Source organism: Lycium ferocissimum, chromosome 5 (genome assembly GCF_029784015.1).
Source record: "Lycium ferocissimum isolate CSIRO_LF1 chromosome 5, AGI_CSIRO_Lferr_CH_V1, whole genome shotgun sequence".
Classification (NCBI taxonomy): domain Eukaryota; kingdom Viridiplantae; phylum Streptophyta; class Magnoliopsida; order Solanales; family Solanaceae; genus Lycium; species Lycium ferocissimum.
The window spans coordinates 47148721-47171081 of NC_081346.1; the positions used below are offsets into that span (position 1 = coordinate 47148721).

The 22361-nt window shown below is 37.8% G+C and overlaps 1 long non-coding RNA gene across 1 annotated transcript; it reads right to left on the reverse strand.

The window, feature by feature from the left end:
- Positions 1-3036: 3036 nt before the first annotated feature.
- On the reverse strand, positions 3037-4936 carry LOC132058398 (uncharacterized). Its single transcript, XR_009415292.1, has 3 exons — positions 4775-4936; positions 4359-4458; positions 3037-4267 (listed from the first exon to the last, which is right to left on the reverse strand). It is a non-coding gene; the product is annotated as an uncharacterized LOC132058398 (long non-coding RNA).
- Between the last annotated feature and the right edge of the window lie 17425 nt (positions 4937-22361).

A 22361-nucleotide genomic window follows, 5' to 3' on the forward strand; every position in this document is an offset into this window, starting at 1 on the left:
AAGGCTACCGTAACGACCCGTTTTGCTGTTACTGTGACTTTCGATAAATTCGCGACCTTGACTCCCTTTAAAACACATCCAGATCTCCATGCTCTTAAATCGCTAACTTGATCAGACCAATTGTGTGAGTCACGTATAAAATGTAAAATTTGGGCTAGTTATGCCGCCATAGCGGCACACCTGCATCCCCAGCGCAGGAGCTACAGTGGCGTGGAACCCCGCCGAAGAAGTTATGCAATATCTCTAATGGGTTGTCCCAGCGGTGGGATACTGCTGAAACAATGCCGCCACAGCGGCCTGGGGACCGCCACAGCGGTTGACGAGCAGTTATTTCCCTATTTAAGACCCCATTTCTTAACTTGACCTGGCTTTTATTTTCCCAAGTCACAACCGCCACTTGGAGATATTTTCAGATCCTTGAGACCAAAATGTTTGGGAGGTAAATTCCTTAAACCCCTTATCACTTCTCCTTTTATTTCCCCTTTTCTTCTTACGCCATTTGTGATTATGGCAAAGCTTAAAATGAGGGTTCTTTCCTAAACCTTCTAATTTTGGTAAGTGGGTTAAAGTAGTTAGAGGCTAGTAATGGCTTGTGAGAATTAATTGGGTAAGTTTGACCTAGATTAACCTTGTGTTCCATTAAGAAGTGAGTTTGCATAATCAAGAACCTTGTTCTATTAATTTAAGAATATAAATTTTAACCCCTATGACCCCGAATTCTTCAAGCTGTGCTTATGTAAATATGTCCATCATTCCTAGACCTCTCGGATCTACGGGTTCCCTACGAAGACGGAAGATGGAATCCAAGTGGATATTTGCGCTCCTGTTCAGCCTCGAGGTAGGTTATGGCTTCCTTTTCGGTAGACTCTGGTTGGACTTACATATTCGTGTATTCGATGAAATGGAGAATACATGTATATAATTTTGGAGTTTAGGATGGATCCTTAGGATTGTACTGTTATATGATTTGTGTGTTCGGGCTTGTGGCCTGTAGATTCTCTAGGTTCATGTGTTGGTTTTTCCGTGAGTATTGGTGGACTTTATGTTACTTTGAAGGTTAGTTGTTTGGTACTTAGTTTAATATGTCCCTTTGATAAGGAGTTCCCTATGATGCGCATAACATGTCCTGTGTTGTTTAATATTGAATCTTATTTGGTATTGAAATGGATAAAATGTGCTAAGAACGTGAGATGATTTTAGACTGAATGTTAATGATGCCTTTGTATGTAGAAAGCGCAATTATCATGTGTTGATGTTGTTAGGCAGTAAAGAAATGAGGTGTTATTATTATGTGACTTTGTCTGTGTTGGTTATCAAAGACTATTGATATATCCTGATTATGATTTGGTCGTATCTTATGTATTGTCGTTTGATACAAGGATAGTGTTCGGTTATGTCTTATTGTGTAGCCTCTTCATGATATTGTTGGTGTGCCCATGTGGGGTAATTGTGATATTGATTCATTATAGACATTGAACTCATACATTTCACGCATTCTCATCCTTCATGAAATACTGTTGATACATTGATGATACTTGAGAAAACACTGTGATGAGCTGGGCTCAGTTGGATGAGAGTGATGTGAGGACCGATATCCGATGGTTGTCTCGAAATTAGGTTTTACGTAGCTATTGCTGAGGTTTTTTCCAGAATCGTGAGGTATCGTTATCCGAGGTTGTTGTCGGAACCGTGAGGGACATGGACTTCTCAGGTCCCCTATGGGTTGTGCTACCGAGACATGGAGATTTCTGTCTGGAGTACATGTGTACACAGCATTGCATTGCATATACATTTCATAGATTATTGCATTGCACTACACTATGACTTCTATTGTGATATTATTGTGATGTATTTGTGATATATGGATTCGGACTGGGTATTTGAGACTTGACATAGTTGAGATTAGTTGCTATAACCATAGGCCATGATCTTGGATTACCTTTGTGGACTGTTCGTTGGTTCAGTTGTATATGTTGGTTTCCTAAAATTAGGTGAATAATGAATATCAGAATGACGGAATGACTTCAGATACTAAGATTGAATAGCGTAATGGTAGTTGACTTATGATACTTGTGTGAAATTGTCTATTGTATGCTAAGGAGATAAAAGCGAGTATAATGTAAGTTAGGCAACGGACTGCTAGGGAAGAGTTGGTGAGAATAATAACCTTTGTTGTTGCGACAAGCGATAGGTAACGTGCGTTGTTGACCTTGTTTACATACGATGCTTATTTGTGAACTCTTTTACTAATATGTTGTTCTAACCATTGTCAGCCTATGATGCTTACTAGTACTAGTGTTGTACTGATACTACTCTTGCTACATCCCATTTTGGGGTGTAGATTTTTTAGGTTATTGATGTTGGAGTTCCGAAGATGTACAGTGCCTATCTTGAAGGCCTCCATCCTTTTCATTCCGAGAAGGAGGTTGAGTCTTAGATTTATTTTTTGTATTCTTGTTCAACATTAGTCGCTCTTGTATTAGTTTGGATCGAGTCATGGGGAAAACTGAGTCAATGTATTTATTACTTGTTGTAAACACTTCCGCTAATTTATTTGAACTAGTCTCTCGGTACGTGCGTTGCACGTGTATGCCGATTCAAGTAATTAGAATCACGTAAACAATAAGTATATAATTAAAATAAAAGTTTGAATAAAAATTATACATTAAAAAAAAATTACTTTTGTGAATGATCAATGTGAATCGTCGTACAGTGATATGTCTGTTCATGATCACAATGATTGGATATTGTTTGAAACAATGAACGCAAACAAAAAGAATAGTTAGATACATGTAATTTTCTTTACTTGTTTTGATTTTAGGAGGCACAAACATCTAATGAATAGTCTCTAATCTTATATTTCCTTATAGGCGATATTCCTCAGCCTTGGTAATGCCATTCTCAATGATAAATATATTTGGTGGTTGTTGTCTTTTTCATACATTAGTCCTACAGATTGTCCCACATTTGTCTTTTTTCTCTTCAATTTCAAGTGCACAAATCTTTTCCACATCGTATATCTTTTCTGCAATTAAACATCTTCCAAGTTGATCTCCTCCATTTTTATGTCAATTTTGACAAGAAATGTGAAAGATTTTTCCTTACTCAATGCCTGTCTGTGATAATTTTGAGTTCTTCTTTCTTTACCAAAAGACATAGTATGTTATTTTGAATGTATAATTTACTGAAACCATACAACTGCCTTACTTGATATATTTCGTAACAATTAAATGAAAAGATAATATAATCCTTTGAGATATTGACTCTATATACATCATAACATCGCAACTACAAATAACATCACAGTGGCCGTTGCTACCCCTTTTTGTGACATAGCAGTCCCCATGCTACACTCCTTTTGTAATGACTCCACTTTGAGTCAATCCTCCCATAGCAATAGGCAACACGACCTTGTAATAGATGGGGCCCCCTGTACCACTTTAGTTTAGAGTATAATATATGACCTTTGGACCCCAAAAAAAAAAAAGTTAAAAAGTTCACTTTGTTGTTGCATCTCTTGCAAGTTGTATATTATTATTTTGGAAGTTGTTGTTTTTCTAAACATTGAATTTATCAATATTACTAACAATTATAGCAAATATTACGATATTCCCCTCGAAAGCTTCACAAAAGGTAAAGTATAATTTAAAAGATAACTTTTTTATAAATATAGTAAATGTTTTTGATATACTATCTTTGTGTGTTGTATCTCTAAAATCATAGCGCTATAACAGGTCTTTTGTTGATCAATTTTTATAGCATTTACCATCTTTCTATGCTGGTTCGCCCCATAAGTTCACAATTTAAGGATCATCCTTAAAATTTTCAATTAAGCATTACATTATTTAATTGTATTAAATACATTTAATTCTATCATTTAATAAATGTTTCTGATCATTAATGAATAAGTAAACTAATTTCAAACTTGCTCATATATAAGTTTTATTTATTTTAGTAATTATAGGACCAAGAAGGTATTACAAAAGTACAAAAGATTAGAACATGATCCCAGCAAAAAAATCCAAAAGAAATTATGCATTTCCAATGTATTGCTCCTACATCAAGATTCAAGAGTGTAACGTTTTATATGCATCTACATTTTACAGCAAAGGTATTGTAACTTGATAAGTGACTTTACCTCTTTCTTCTTTCAATTTTCTGTACCTGCCAGCAATTGAGGAAGCCTCTCACATCTTTAGGCATCACACGGTTGATAGATACTAAATAAAGTGCGAGTCTCCAATTTGAAATATTTCTCATTCCCTACCTTTAGTTAAATATTTGTATTAAACTCATCTTGGTTTTTGTATAATTAAAAAATATTGATGAACCTCATTATATCAATTGGTTAAGGTTACCTCATGATGCAATCAATCGGAACAAAGACACCTGATTATGTGAAGATAGTATTTTCCTTCTATACATGGTCTCGACATCCAATTGATCATCAGATCATAACTATAAAGAAAGAATCAAACTTGGAAAGTGAATCTAGTAAAGCCTTAAGATCATTACCATAAAGAAGGATAATTCTCATTAAAAAAATAAAAGTCAAACCCAACCATAGTCTTTAGCAGCACACAATCATGTGAAAAGTAATCAAGCAAAATAAGAATGGAACCAAAAGTATAAATCATATTAAAGAAACAATAAATCAAACCCACAATTCGTTGCACTCCCAGATTCAAAAAAGAGAACTTAAAACTCAAAAATAAAGAAAGGATATATAGTCTAGAAAAGAGGAACATGCACAAAAACATAAACAAATACTAACATGTACAGAGTCAACGGTGCAATTCTTGAGGAAGAACTTTTGTAGCGACATGTCTCTTCAAGCTGGCAGCGCAGCGCATCGTATGTGCATTTGTAGGATAAGGCATCTACCCAGAAGTCTCTTTGGTGCCTCTTCGAAAAATTTGTAGTGTGGGTATTTTTGTAATTTAAATAATTTCATTTTAATTAAATGAGTTGGGGGTATTTATGTGATTTAACTTTTTAGTTAGGGAGTTCATGCTTTTAATATAATATAGATATCTTGGTTTGATTTCTGCTATTGGTTATAATATTCTTAAAGGTTAATGAATCTCGTTCTTTACTCTCTAATGTTCGTTTTGGTTGAGGGTTCGCCTACCTAGGTGGGAAGGGTAGGTGCCCGCGAGATTCTAAATTGGGTCGTGACATCAACCTAATCAAACCACCCACACGAGAAATAAAAAAATGCCCCCTTTATCCTCAAAACCCCTTCGCCATCAAGAAACACTTTCTTTGCCTCCCCTCTCAACACCTTATCTCGAATCTTGAGCAATTTCAAATTGTTGAGTCTTAATTTGCTCCAAAAGTGACGAACTCACCTCTACACAAGAAAGAACCTTACCCAGTTCTGAAATATCAAGCCTCACCATGCTGTTTGCCAAAGACTGAACCTCTATAGACAAGGGACACACCTCAACAATAAAACGTGCCAGACTACCCATACTCACTATATTTCGCTCAACGCACCCGCTATTAGATTGGCCCTTCCCGGATGATAAGGAATGATAATATCATAGTCCTTGAGAAACTCCATCCATCTATGCTACCTGTCACGCCCCAAAACCTACCCTAGACATGATCGGCATCCGATGTCAAGAACAACATCTGAAGAACCTTATAGATCAATAACCATTAAGTCCATTTTTAACAATCTTTCATTGATACTTTAAGAGATGTTATAAATAACTAACTAAAGATCATGGTCATTATTTATGAAATAAAATCAGTGGAAGTGTTACTCAACATTTAAATTAAAATGTGGCAACATGCCTCCATAAAACATAAGACACATCTAAGACGCTGCCCATAAGTCTATAACTATCTATGGAGATTGTAATAAAATAAACTAATTCCGGACACAGCCTGAAACTGCTAAGAAGTAATAATTGACTTAATGAAAACCCACGAACAATGTGTGGGCTCACCAACAATATAGAAAGCAGCAAGTACTCCTAATCTGTTAGAACTGTCTATACCTGATCTTCTTCATTACCTAACATACCATCAAAAAACAACAATGGTATACGTGAGTACTGGGTACTCAGTGAGTGCCTCAGGGACAATAAGTAATTTAACAAAATAATACAATAATAATTAGTGAAAACAGTTCCAATAGAATAATTTGAAACCAAAGACAAGATCAATCGTACAACTCAAAATCATCAATAGAAAAGCATCAAGACAAGTATATATCTTTTTCGATTCAGTATACCATTTATTACCATTTGAGTCCTTTCAATTTGAGACCAATATCATCAACAAGCCACTCATATGCGAACAAGTTCATTATCATCACTAAGCAACTCATAGGCGAATAAGTTCATTATCATCAATAAGCCACTCACAGGCAATAAAGATAAGAAGCAAGCCACTCACAGGCAACCAAAGTAACACACGCTAATATAGGTCCAAATCAGTATGACGAAGGGATGATCATTTAGGGCTACCTAAACTAGATTAGCAGCACCACATCGGGGTGTTATCCTCGAAGGCTATCCTTTCTCCCGAATAGCTAGGCAAAACCACATTAGGATTATAAACCCTCGATGGCTATCCTTCCTCCCGAATAACTAGGCAAACACCACACCAGGGTTAAGAACCCTCGATGGCCACTCTTCCTCCCGATTGGCCAGGCTAACCCCATTAGGATCCATATTGACTACACTTCCTCCCGAGTAGCTAGGCCAAACACAAATAATATAAATCATGGAAAAAGAGCCGAATCACAATCCTAGCATAGAAGCCGAATCACTCAAATCATGGCATAGAAGCCGAATCACAAGTCATATAATGATAGTCACAGTATTCATTAAGGATTATGTTCATTATCCCATTATGAGGGTATATCACGTCATTTCAGGTTTGGATACCGGGTTCACTTCTTTAAACAAGTTTCAAGTTTAAAATAATCTATTATAGAGCACTCACAGGAGATAGTAAAGCTTTTCAATTATCAAGTTTGAACATCCCTTATAGGGTAATTCAAGTTCGAATACCAAAGCTTTATATCTCAATCTTCAATCATCCGTTAGAGAGGAAAACAATCACGAGTAAGTATATATAATATAGTACAAACAAGGTTTAATATGGGATTATCCCTCACGCACACAAACCACAACCAAAGAGTTCATAAAAACCGTTCGAAAGAGTATGTTCAAAAAGAGACATATAAATCACCTTTATAGTCAAAAAGGACTTTTAAAAAGAGACATACGTCCAAAGAAGTTTTTCAAAAGAGACATACATCCAAAGAAGGTTTTCAAAAGAAACATACCTCAAATCCCGCTAAAAGCTAGCAAAAACCGAATTCCCAAGGTTCAATAATGAATATACAATGGATTTAGATGTGTTACACCCCAGAAAATTTCGCGTTACTAAGGCTGCAGACGGCTTAATGTGAGCTCAAGGAGGAGCAAATATTACAAGTATAAAGGATGAAATTCTACTGTATTAGCATGAGGACAGCATGAGTATGATATTTGGAATGATACGTTAAAAGATATATAGCCCTCGTAATCGTAAGCTGAGGTGGGGTCCACATGTCGAGATTTTATAAAGGACATATGACAAGTTATATGGATAATATATGTGAAGTTAAACACAACTCAAGAAGGATCCTTGAGCCAAATCCAAGTGGAAGCCCTCCAAAAAGATGTTTTTAAGTTACGTTTTCGGGTGATCTGATTTTGGGAGGCCATAGCCCTGTCATTATTTGGGAATTTGGGAACACTCCAAAATGAAAGTTGTAGATAATTGAAATACCTTTCCAACCATAGGTCGTGGGCCTGCATGTGACATAGGTATAAAAAGTTATGGACGTTTTAAGACAGAAAGGTAATGCTGGGCAGTGGGCTCGGCCCAACCAAACTCAAGGTCGGTGGGAACCGACCCAAGACCCATATATAAGGGCTAAAGTCATAAAAATTCATTCATTTACACATCAAGCAGTCCACAAACTTTTAGAGAGGGAGAGAGGAGAGTTAGAAAGAGAAAGTGGAGAATCGATCAATTTTGAGACCCGAATCCCGAGGCTTGTGAAGGATAAAGTGTAGTACAAGTTGTCGTCGTCGTTTTAAGCTAAAAGTTGAACTTGGGTGATGTTGGTTTCATGGTGGCTGCTCATATAAGGTATGTTTAAGATGTTAATAATGTTCTTACCATGATCATTGATAGATTTGACGGGTTAGAATAGAGAAAATGACGTTGAAAGTTCGGTTATAATTTTTAGATATCAAATGACTTGGGGGCTGTTTTTGTATGATTAAATGGATAGAATTAGTTGGATATTCATATAAAATTATTATTGATATTGTTGTTGATAAGTTGTTGTTCTTGAATTTGGGAGAATAAAGTGTATGAAGATATCGTATACAAAGCTTATACTGGGCTGTTTTGGTGTATATCTTTGGGACTTGATGCTTTGAATTTAAAGAGGCTTATATGAGATGATTGTTGTTGTTATTGATTGCTGATTGTGTTGTTAAATTGAATTGGAATTAGAGGGATGCGAAGATTACAGAGAAAATGCTGCTCGAATTTATGGAAGTTAATTACGAGCTTAGAGAAGTATATAAACCTTTTTAAGTTATCCACGGGGTTTCATTTACCTTGATTCTGGATTGTCCAGTGTTTGGAAGCATAAGTTAAGCTAATCACATAAGCGACAAGGTATGTAAGGCAAACTTTTCTTCCTTTGGCATGATTCTTGTTGTTATTCGTTCTATATGTACTCCATATGATTCCATTCTTAGACGAGTAAGGTCTAAATGTTTCTTGTGATGGCTTATTGATATTGTACTCCTAATGCATTCCCGAAGGGAACACCCATAAGGTGCCAAGTTGAGTTGTGTATATGGTTTTACTAATGATTTCGAGGAAATGAGTTTTATACTAAAGGAAACATAAAGTTTGATTTTCAAAACCATTACGAAGGGGTGCGAGATTTTACTACTTCATTTCATTTACGATTTATGTCTACATTCCATAGTATCATCCCTTTGTCTTGATATGATCACTTATTCTTTGGGTAGGGCAATAAGATGAAATTGAGTAGAATATAAGTAGTAAGAATTTGATAACAATTCTACCCTCAAACTTTGAAAGTATGTCCTCTTAAGTCTAGTGAGATACAAATTTGATAACTTCTTATGAAAGTCCTTAGCTAATAAGCTGATTGTGATGAATTAATTAGTGACTTATGCTTTGAATTGAAATTGATATTTTTGGATTAAATTTGTGTTGATATGATGGTGATATTAAGCGGAAGTGGGCACCGAAGGAACCACCTAGCTAAAGCTAAGCGGAGCGAGCTATCCAAGGGGCCATCATTATTATGCCGGAAGCGGCCGTCCGAAGGGACTATTGTGATACTAGCCGGAAGCGGTTGTCTGAAGGGACCATTCTGTTAACGTGTCGGAAGCGGCATGTGTGTTGGATTGCATTATTTACTTAAAGATTGTTTTAAGATTCCGTGTGCACATTTATGTTTCTTCCAGCGAAGGCTGCAGGTATTGAGTTAGATTGTGATTTCTTCTGTCCTAAGTCAAATTATGATTATGATTCGTTATCCAAATTATGATTATGATTCGTTATCACCTTACATATTCAGTACATTGTTCGTACTGACGTCATTTTGCCTAGGGAATGACTTGCGTTTATGCCCGCGACCCAGTTGTTGGGCGGTTAAGTGTATAGCTAGGATGCTTGACGTCGGTTAGGATTGGCAAGTTCCACCTTGTTAACGGGTTGTGCTAAGTCATGTATAGATATGTATGATTATGGGTATGTCAGGGCCCTGTCCTGACTCATAATGTTCAGTTTACTTCTTAGAGGCTTCTACAGGCAGTGTCCTGTGGTATGTTTGTCGAGATGTCGACAAAGTGATGTCAGTTAAGTCATTTGTGGATTTTAAAAGAGTATGTATTTTAGATGATTTCAATTGGTTTAAAGTACTTATTTGATTGAAAGTTTTCATAATCGTTATAAAGATAATGATTTCTATTTAGAAAAGTTTCATGTTTTTAAAAGTTTTTGAAATGACAGGTTTTGATAGAGAGAATGTTTAAGGGTTCGCTCAACTCTGATGAAAGTCGGGTGCCCATCATGCCCTACCATTGTTAGGGTGTGACAAAGATGAGAAATATTAAAGCTTTATTCGTTTATACGAACTATTTTTACATTTCGAAAACTAGGGCTTTTCTAAGCCTACAAACGTGTTCTTGAACCTCATGTGAATCATTAATGGATTCCAATCACGTAGTATAATCTATACTAGCCTAAAAGTCATTAATTAAATCAGGGATACCGAAGTTCATACCTTTTAGACGAAGTTCTACACTCCCATTCTTTTTCTCTCATGAGTTTTAAAGAATCTAGGGTTTGGAGAGATGAACTAAGGTTAATTTGATATTAGATTGATGAATTGATCAAGAAATTACCTTATATGTTTTAGGGAACCGTTAAGGTTGTTTTCTCTCAAAAAGTAGGCAAAAACAAAGTGGGAAAAAGTTTTACAAAGTTAGGCTTTTATAAAATTCAGGAAAAATCACTTCAGGCATAAAATGGCCTTGTATGTCACCCAGGGCAACGCGCACGGTATATCTATTTTGACGGTGCCAAAATTTAGAGTTTCCTGAAAATTTGGCCTGGGGCGTCGCCCAAGGAAACACCTAGGGCGACGCGTACGCCTAATTTTTACACTGCACTAATGATGTTAAGTATAACAGACATAACTCCTAGCATAGAGCTCTGTTGGAGCTGGGTGGCCTTCCGTTGGAAAGGTATTTTAAATACCTACAACTTTAATGAAGGAAGTTTTCCTAAATGGGCAAAGAATTTTCACAAAGATGGTGTAGAAGTCAGACCTATCGAAGTTTAGACGAGTTTGAGAACTCTTACGAACTTCACTATTTGGTTTGACTTCAAAAGGACTTTGTATCACAAAAATTAATCCCGAATGGATTCATATAGCTAAATATCATCTTAATTGTCACGACCCAAATTGGAGGGTCATGACGGGCATCCGGGCCCTACGTGTCGTGCACTACTAACTTACTTTCCTCCTATGATCAGATTCAAAATAGAAATCTGCTAGGTCATATGAGAGAAATGCTGACAATGAATGAGCCCATAAAAATATACGATACAACTAAAAGGACAAAACTGTACAGTAATAGATATGCCGTGTGCCTCTACTGAATCATCTGTCATAAAGAGTCAGGACAGGGCCCCGACTCGTATATACACAAAAGAATGACATACCAAACATGACAGCAACTCTGGAACAAGAGGAGTGCTTCAACGGTAGCTGAACAACAGCCTAACAAGGCGGATCACTAATCTGTTTGTCTGCACCTGCGGGATGAAATGCAGCACCCCAAGAAAGGGACGTCAACACGGATAATGTACTGAGTATGTAAGGCATAAGAGTACTAAGTCAGAGACACAAGAGAACATAAGAGAACATGAGACTTAATAAATGCAATCGGAATGTCGGACCTGGCCCCGTAGACCAATGACATACATAAATGCTATGCATGCATGCATGCATGAGGTCATACATATATATACGCATATGTAACGCCTGTCAAGCCACTGCGGGCATCCCATCATACCATGTCAGCCGGCATCATCATCATCATCGTCATCGTATCATCATATAACCAGTTGATCAGGTGGTAGTGCCTATATAACGTCGTCACCTTCCCCATATCCTATACATATATATAATACATAATATACGCAAACAATTATAAGGTCAAACTAAACTAATGAATGAGCTAACGAAAATCTGGCAGCATTTCCCTTATATCTTCTACTTCCTCCAACTCCAAAACAACTCCCAAAACCACAATAAAACATCAGCAATACCATAATCAAAAGATTACATTCGAATTATACTCAATTCAATTCCAAAACTTCTTTTGATATTCAATCCATAACAACTTCAACACAACCCCTTATACACTTGTATATGACATTTCCTTAACATCATTATTATCCATCATAACAAAATTATGCCCAAAACATGGTAATGATTATTGCTCAAGTTAATTCACAACTCAACAATATCATCAAATTCATATTTGAACTTTTCCTCTAATTTCTTCTCCTCAAATCTTAACATAATTACCAATTAAACTTATAAACATGAAACTATGATGAAATTTTACCTCAAAGTTCAAGAACACTTCAATTCAAAGGTTATTACACCTTAAAAATACTCTCCCAAGCTTCTTCAAGAAGAGGTGAAAAGTTTAAACCCCAATTTGGAACCCTAAGTACTTCAATCTTTACTTTGGTCTTTGATTTTTGGCTTGGAGAAATGTTTGAATATGTTTGGAGAAGTCTCTAGAGCCTTCTTTAACTTAGGATTATGTTTAAAATGACTAAAAATGAAGAGGGGTCGTCATACATAAAATCTGGAACATTCCACCAACACAACATTATACTTGGCCGTATAACATTACACGACAACCTTTCTGGCCGTACAACACTATTTGGTGCGTATAGTTGGTCGCATAATGCCACTAAAATTTTTTGCTTTTCTGTAAATTTTTAAAATCCTTAAATACGGTCCATATCTCAAAATACGGACCATATCACAATTATACAACCCATATACCATATTTTCCAAAAATAACTTTTAATGAACCTTTCCGCTTCGATTCACTTATCCTCTAATCCTTCAGTAACTTACCAAACGTGAACTTCAACACTTTCAAACATAAGTTAGGCATGTCCAATCTCATATAACCTTCGAAGACAAATCCCGATGTCCAAAGTAGGATATCTTACATATGATGATTCTAAATGTATAAAACCACAAGGTATAACAATCCTCCACCCTTAGAAATATTTTCCTCGATTGTTAACTTCTAGAATTCTATAAAAATTTCAGCGAGTCTCTCTCTATAGTCGGCACGATACCAACCTACTACACGGCAACCCAAACTATACAATGTCACACAGGGCTACAACAAACATAAGTTAGGCATGTCCAATCTCATATAACCTTCGAAGACAAATCCCGATGTCCAAAGTAGGATAACTTACATATGATGATTCTAAATGTATAAAACCACAAGGTATAACAATCCTCCACCCTTAGAAACATTTTTCCTCGATTGTTAACTTCTAGGAATTCTATAAAAATTTCAGCAGAGTCTCCTCTATAGCTGTACCAGTACCAACCTACTACACAGCAACCCAAACTATACAATGTCACACAGGGCTACAACAAACAGTAACAAAAATGGCCCCACACGACCTATAAGAGTAGCTGATAAATAATACATACCTGAAGAGAATTGTTCTGCAGTTTGTATCTGCTCTGAAGCTGGAAACAAATGAGGATACCTAGACTTCATATCTTTCTTAGCTTGCCAAGTCATTTCCTCTACATTCTTGTTCCTCCAAAGCACTTTAACTGATGCGACATCTTAGGTTCTCAGTCTCCGAGCCAACCTCTCTAATATGGCAATGGGAACTTCTTCATATGCTAATGGCTTGGGGACCTGAACATTATCAACAGGTATGACTATGGACGGATCTCCAATACAGTTATGAAGCATCGATACATGGAAGATCGGATGGACTGATTCTAAATCTGAAGATAGATCCAATTCATAGGCAGACAGGCCCATTTTACGTACAATCCTGTAAGGTCCGATATACCAAGGACTAAGTTTACCCTTTTTACCAAATCCCATAATGCCTTTCATATGTGACACCTTCAAGAATATCCAATCATCAACTTGGAACACTAAGTCTCGTCGATAATTATCTATATAAGATTTCTGACGACTCTGAGCTACCAATAATCGATGTCGAATAAGTTTGACCTTTTCCACTACTTGCTTAATCAGACTGGTCCTACAAACTTAGTTTCCCCCACTTCGAACCATCCAATAGGTGACCTAGACTTCCACCAAAATAAAGCTTCATACGGGATCATCTGGATACTGGAATGATAGATATTGTTATGTGCGAACTCAATAAGCGGCGAATGATTGTCCCAGTTACCTCCGAAGTCTAACACACATCCCCGTAGCATATCTTCGAAGGTCTAAATAGTACGCTCAGCCTGCCCATCTGTCTAGGGATGAAATGCTGTGCTAAGACTCACCTGAGTGCCCAAGCCTTTCTGAGAAGACTTCCAGAAATTGAATATAAACTGTACACCCCTATCGAAAATGATGGATACCGAAAGACCATGGAGTTAGACTATCTCCATAATGTACAGCTTCGCATACTACAGGCAGAAAATGGTTTGATTTTGTGAGTATATCAACAATCACCCATATGGAATCAAACTTACGTTGAGAACGGGGAATGAAATCCATGTTAATTACTTCCAATTTCCATGTTGGAATCTCAATAGCTTATAGTAATCCACCGGCCTTCTAATGCTCAACTTTCACCTGTTGACAGTTAGGACAATAGGCTACAAACTCTGCTATAACTTTTTTCGTTCCGTCCCACCAATAAACTTCCCTGATATCATGATATATCTTCGTTGTCCCTGGATGAATAGAATAACAAGAATAGTGCGCCTCCCCCATAATCTAATGACGTAACCTTGTAACATCCAGAACACATAGTCTCCCTCAATATCTAAGAACTCTATCTTCAAAAATCTCAAATGGTGACTTCTTCTTCTATGGGGTTATGTCTCTACAATGAACTAACATGGGATCTTCGTACTGGTGCCCCTTCAGCTCAGCCACTAAAGATGAGACTGCTGCATCCTCAATAGTAACTCTTGTATCGCCCGAGTCAAATAATCGAACTCTTAGGCTAGCTAACTGTTAAAGCTCACGAACTAACTCCTTTTTCTCTAGATGAACATAAGATAAACTACCCATGGATCTGCGGCTAAGGGCATCGGCTGCTACATTTGCCTTCCTAGGATGATACAAGATGATGACGTCATAATCTTTTAATAAATCCAACCATCGCCTTTGATGCAAATTCAATTCCTTCTACTTGAATATATATATATTGAAGGCTCTTATGGTCTGTATAGATATCAATATGGATGCCATATAAGTAGTGCCTCCACATCTTCAATGCATGAATCACCGCGGCTAACTCCAGATCATGTGTTCGATAATTCTTCTCGTGCTTCCTAAAAACGTCTCGAAGCATAAGCAATAACCTTACCGTGCTGCATCATAACACAACCTAACCCAACGCACAAGCATTAGCCTTCTGATCCTTCTAGAAGCGTCAGAATCAGAGCCAAAATCAATTTATTCTTCAACACCAGAAAACTGCGCTCAGAAGCATCCATTCACTGGAACTTAACTAATTTCTAAGTTTTCTTCGTCAATGGTGTAGAAATAGAAGAAAATCCCTCGAGAAATCACCTATACTAACCAACCAAGCCTAGAAAATTATGAACTTTCGTAGGTGTTGTAGGTCTCGGCCATGTCTTTACGGCTTCAATCTTCTGCGTATCCACCCAAATACCATCAGCTAAAATAATATGCCCCAAAAAGTCACAGAATTCAACCAGAACTCACATTTAGATAATTTTGTATATAGCTTCCGTTCTTGAAGAACACTAAGTACTACATGCAAATGATCTGCATGCTCGGCCCTTAATCTAGAGTAAACTAGAATATCTGTTATATCCCGCATTTTTGTACATTGGAACAATCCAGATTAATTATGATAAGTTAAGGACAAAACTATTCGGGATATAAAGTCGGGATTTTTGACCTTCGATTTTATTTTGAGATATAAGTTGTGCATGAATTTATTGGTATGGAACAATTAGGAAAAATTTGGGACCAAAAGTGATAAAAATTGGAAGTTGGAAATCATCCAATTCCCATGTGTGGCCGTGTGAGTGTGGTGGTTGGCCCACCCATTTTGTGTTCAATTTTAATTGGAACAACACATTGGTGTGGGCCATATACACTTGTGCAACTAATGTGGAGACTTAAAAGATGACCACTACTCATTCTCATCTCATTTAACACTTAGACAAAAAAAAAAAGAGCATGAAGTGAAGAGAGGAGGCTCTCGACCAACCAAGAGAAAATTCAAGTCCCATTTCAAGCCATCCCAAAATTATTCCATTGATGTAAAACCACTATTTTGAGGTCCCTAAGTAGCGTGGAAGCGTCGTTGGAGCGATCAACCCTTTATTTTTCATCCTTGGAAACCCTAGGCTCTTGTGGAATTGAAGAGAAAAGGTAAGAATTGATTATGTTTATGTGTTGTAGAGGTTGTATGTATGTTGTAGTATGCTAATTGGATGGAAAATCATGAAATATGAAATGTTGGAAGTGAGTTGTGTATGTGGAGCTTGAGCCGTGTAAATGGGTGTTTGTTGTGTTGTGTTGAAATTATGAATTAATGCCTAGTTAGTATATTATGATCATTGTAAGGTGAAGAACGATTGAGAATCATCCATATATGTATATGTGTAGTGTTGGTCGAAATGGGTCATATTATATGACAATGATCGAATTGATATCGCTTAATGTTTTAGTCGTCGTCGTTATGAATTCTATGTTGGAAATGAATGTTGAATGACTCAAACTGATTTTGTAGTTGTTGCGGACTGATTTGGAGACTATTGTGCATTTAATGTAGTTTATATATTGATGAGAATGGTATTTCTAGAATGCGAGTTGTGGATGCAAATCATGATTTGAAAATGAGGAATGTGTTAAAGTGAGGTTCTCGGGTTTGGGGCGATTTCGGGTGGATTGGAGCCATGGTTGGATTGTTGGAAATATTGTATGATTTGCTTAGAATGCTCTTGAATGTTTTTGGAATGAGTTCGGATTAGTATTTGAATGTATAAATGATAATGTTGGGTTGAATGTAAGCGACTAGCTTGAATGATGTCAACTTATGTAGAAAAGCGTTATTAATGATAGAATGCGTCTTGAATTGGTTATTGATGTTGTTGGGTTGATCGTTGGTGTTGTTGTTGTTGATTTGGCCGAGTTGAATTCTCGGGGTTGGCCTATTTACAGGGGAAATGCTGCCCAAATTTCTGTAGATAAGCATTACTTCCAACTTGTATTCTTAAGGCTTACAAATGACATTTGGTAATTGTGACCAATTGCAGATTTTGGAGGAATCGGGAGTTGAATTTAGACAAGCCTAAGAAGCGAATAAGGTATGTGAAGCTTGCTCTTTCCTTCTCTTGGCATGTCCTAGGTATGTTAGGCTACGATACGAGCTTTGGGGACGACTCTACTCCTCGGAATCCGAGCTCCATTTTGGCCCTTTCTCATTTAGTAGAATTGAATTAAGTATGTCCTGTTTTGTTGAAACATTTGTTCAAACATCCGTAGTTCGCCCAAATGATATTGGAGGGCCTAGAATCCTTTGTATATGACCTCGTAAGGCCTAACGACCATAGTTAAAGCACGCCGCCTCAATTTGACCGAGGTGGGGCTCACGCATTCGAGATCTCCCTATGTCGCTACCCGTTTGGTATATTTGCGAGATTTTGAAAGAGAACTTTTGACCACCGCTCCGATTACTATAAAATAGTTATTTTAACTAATTTATTGAGTTTGATAATACATTTTGACACATAGGAACGATTTCAGAAGGTTGTAACTTTTGTATACTAATTAGATAAATCCGAAACTTGTTTCTGCACTTTCCGATGTTAGTAAATATAATTGGTCATCGAATTTTGGAAGGTAACTTAATTATTTATTTGCTCATATGCATGTGATTTTGATACGGGATTATGATTTCTGAAGTTCGGTTTGATATGCTTTCGAGTGACATTCGGAGAAAATTTGATTTGACTATTTCCTTGGGTTGGAAATAATAGTACGCTTTGGTTATTCTATTGGGTTTGTAATAATGATTTGTATGCCGGCACGTGATATTACCGCTGGGTATTTGGCCGCGGTATGTTATGTGATATAGCCGCTGGGTATTTGGCCGCGGTATGCTATGTGATATTTGCCGCTGGGTATTTAGCCGCGTATGTTCTCGTGGATATTGCCGCTAGGTATTTGGCCGCGGTATGTTATGTGATATGATAGTGCCGCTGGATTTTGACCGCGGTATATGGTGTGATACTGAGTCCTATACATACTTTGTTATTCTTGAAAAAAAAATATAATAATAACATGATAAATAGACATTTTGGTATTTTTGGATATGTACTTACTTTCCGCACTTCCGTTTCAATTATGACTCAGATTTGATTATTGTATATTTTTGCTTTGCATACTCAGTACATATTCCGTACTGACCCCCTTTCTTCGGGGGCTGCGTTTCATGCCCGTAGGTACAGACGTCCAGTTCGACGATCCGCCGGTCTAGGACACCCATTCTGCAGTTGGAGTGCTCCCTTTATTTCGGAGCCCACATCTTGGTATATACTCGTCCGTTGTATATGTATGAGTTTGTTCAGGGGTACGGCGGGGCCCTGTCCCGTCATATGATTAAATCGTCCTTCTGTTTAGAGGTCTGTGGATATACACGTGTGGGTCGTGCCCAGTCTGTTCGGTTAGACTTGTATGATATGTGTTTTGGGCGATTACCGCGCGTGTGCTGTCGGCTTGCATATATATATATAAATGTCGATCCGTTGGCCCCGTGTGGCCTTTGTTGGTATTTTCTGCGTGCAGGGTTATTTTGGATAGTCAGAAAAACAAAGAAAACTCTGCCGAAATTTTTCTGGAAATAATATAAGTTGAAACATAGCCTTACCGGCTTCTCATATATCTGCATTTGTGTCTGCAGTAGTTTGACACTATATGTGATATTTGTATACGTGTAGATCATTTAATATGATTCCGTTAAATATGTGTGTTCGGGTGCCCAGTTCGGGCGCTATTCGCGGCCTACGGGGTTGGGTCGTGATAATATCGTCAATGAATACAATCACAGACTAATCCAAGAAAGGTTTAAATACACGATTCATCGGATCCATAAATATTGCTGGGGCATTAGTCAAGCCGAATGACATCACTCGAAACTCAAGGTGGCCATATCTAGTTCTAAAAGCTATCTTGGGGATATCTTTCTCTCTAACTCTCACCCGGTGATATCCTGTTCTTAAACCTATCTATAAGAACCATCTAGCACCCTACAACTAACAAAATAAATGATCAATTCTTGGAAGTGGATATTTGTTCTTTATAGTTAACTTATTCAGCCGCCTGTAGTCGAATCACATCTGTAACGAGCCATCTTTCTTTATTACAAATAACACAGGTGTTATATCCCGTATTTTTGTACATTGGGATATTTTAAGCTAATCGCGACAAGTTAAGAACAAGACTATTTTGGGATACGAGGTAGAGACTTTTTGTTATAGCCCGTACTTTGTACGTTTGGATATTTCGAAGTAGTCGTGGAATGTCGGGAGCATTTTCGAGAAATTATTTCCATGTATGACTTAAACATTATTTATGACTATTATTAGTATGGAAATATTGAGAAAGGAAAAGGGTAAAAAGAGAAATTCGAAAGTGGTCAATGGAAATAATGTGGAAGCTCGGGGCAAATGGTAATTTTACAAAGTTCAAGAAAAATTCATGAAAGGGGGCCATATTGGCCGTGCACTATGTGCCCTTATTTTTAATTAATGGGGCCAATTGTAAATCCGAAAAGTTATGGACTTAAAGTTGTTGAAGAAGACATTAGTCTTTTTTATTTTAACTTGATAAAAAATCTAGAAAAGTTGAGAAAGTTGGAAAAAAAAGGGGGCATGACCGGCCACACCCCTATATATACATATGTGTGCTTAAGTGTTGACCAAGAAAAATACATTTCATCATTTTATAAGCCTTGGAACGTTCAAGAAAAATAAAGAAGGAGCAAGAGAGTATTCGGCCATGGGCATGGCCGAATATGGTGTGATGGAGATGGAAGGAAAAATAATTCTCCTCCCTAGCTTTCCTACTAATTGAGAGGTCCTCTACACCATGGAGTTATTGTTGAGGCATGCAAAACACTCTTTCTTGCAAAAGAGGAGCCTAGCCGAAGTGAAGGATCGGAAAGAAAGGTATGGTTCAATCTTTGTTCTTATGTGTTATACATGGTTTGTGGATATTGTAGTGTGTGAAAATGAATGAAAAACATGAAAATATGAGATGTAGAAGTTGAGCGCAAGTGGACATTTAGCCGCATGTGTATTGCATGTTATAAGTAACGAATTCATTGTATTTAGCTTGTTGTGTGTGTGGTTATAATGTATTGAAATGGATAGAAACCATAAATCTTGAATGTTGGGTGTTGTCGTATGGGGCTGATTTGAGAATTAATGTGACTTCGATGTAGTTTCTTGAATCGTAAGAATAATGTTGATAAAGCATGGTTCGTTGATGTAGTTTACAAATGTTGAAGTATGAGGAAGAGTTGCTAATGTTAACAAATGGTTGGAAATGATTGTTTGTGTTGTTGGGTTGTTGTTGCTGATTTGTCGGCCGAGTTCCATTCTCGGATTTTTCCAGATTGTCACGAGATAGAATCTCTGGGATGCTATATGTATGTATATGGGAAATGCCGCCGAAATTTCGGTAGACAAACATGAGTTTAAGTTGAACTTTTGGAAGCTACAACTCACAATTGGTAAACATGACCATTTGTAGATTTTCGATGAAATCGATTTTGACTCGAGACGCTTAAGAAGAGGGAAAAGGTATGTAAGGCTCACCTTTCTTTCTTTTGGCATGTCCTAGATATACTAGGCTAATTTGGACCTCGTGACACCCCTACTCTTCGAATCCATGTCCAAATTGCCCCTTTTTCTTTCAAATAGAATTGAATCATTTATGTTACTAATGGTTTGAAAATTTGTCTAAATACCTAGAACTCGAGTAAACGGGACCCGACTACCTTAAGACTATTATGAATGATATTATGAAGTGTAAAATACGTAAATCGGGTACGTCACCTCGTTGACCCGGGGGCCCTACAATTCGAGACCTATATATTGTTCTCGTTTTGCCCTACTCCGTACGATAAGTACCGAAACTGCTAATGCTCCGAGTTTGTTATAAGCACTTGGTAATCTTCGATGTGAGTATTCCGGGGTTTCATTATGGCCGATATAAACGCTCCGGTATGAATAATCCGACTAATATTCGACATAAGCATTCCGATGTAAATACTCAGTATAAGTATTCGGACATGTTTATTCAAGGCAAATATTCCGTATATATATGTTCCGACATAAGTACTCCGATCTAAGTATTCCTAAGATAAACAATCCGATATGAGTATTCCGGGTGAATGTCCGACATAAGTATTCGCTATGACTATTTTCGGGGTATGAATCGTTGAATTCGAGTATTCTAATGGTGTCTCTATAAGCCTTAATGTTATTCACGTACGATTCGGATCGCTAAAAGTCCGAAGAGGTTTCTCGTACTTTAAAAATGCTCATAACTTCTCCGATACCAACTCGAAAGCATCCGAACTTGTCCCGAATTCTCTCGACGTTCGTAAGCATACGTATTCATCGAGTCCGGATTTGTGTGCATACGGTTTCTCACGACTCGCTCGTGCAAAGCTCAACGTATCCTCCACCGAGTCCCGGTGGCACAGCATGTTATGTTCTCGTGCGTACTTCTGGCATGGTATGATTCTCGATTCACTGAGTCCCGGGCCAGGACATGTTCTCGTGCGCATTCCACTGCATTTATTCACCGAGTCACTCGTACTTGCGGGCCGGACACGTTAGTCCGTATGTATTTATGATCCGATGGTACGGGATGGCGCTGTGATGGCACATTATGATTATTCACCGAGACCGCAAAGGCGGTCGGACACGTTATGTATAAAGGGTGTTACGACCCCGACACACGCATCGCATATTACCGAGTCCCCGCTGCGGTGAGGGTCGGGGACACGTTATACGCATATCCCACCACAAGACATACAATTTTTTCCATCCACCGAGTCCCCCCGGAGGCCCGGGCACGTTATACGCATAAAACGACCGGGAAACCCCGTAGTCCGACCCCGAGTACGAATCCGTCCGACATATCTCCGTACGTCCGACTCCCCAAAACGAACCCCTCCGAAAATTTCTACGTCCGACTGAAAAATCCGTTTTAAAATCCGTCCGTCCGACTATGATTACGGGCCGTTCAATCGTTTGCACGTCCGGTTCCCATATACGACATTATTTCCGGAAAAATTCCCCTTTTTCCCTCCGTATTCCCCCGACGGGTTTTCCCCCCCGAACATTCCGATGCCCGACCCTTCGGGATCCTTCCCTGATGGTAAAGTACGATTTTTGATCGGGTTGACCTTTCTTACTTTCCGGTTTTTCACGATGGGCAAAAGGGGTGGGCTATGTCCAAACCCGCAGCCCTCCGGGATTT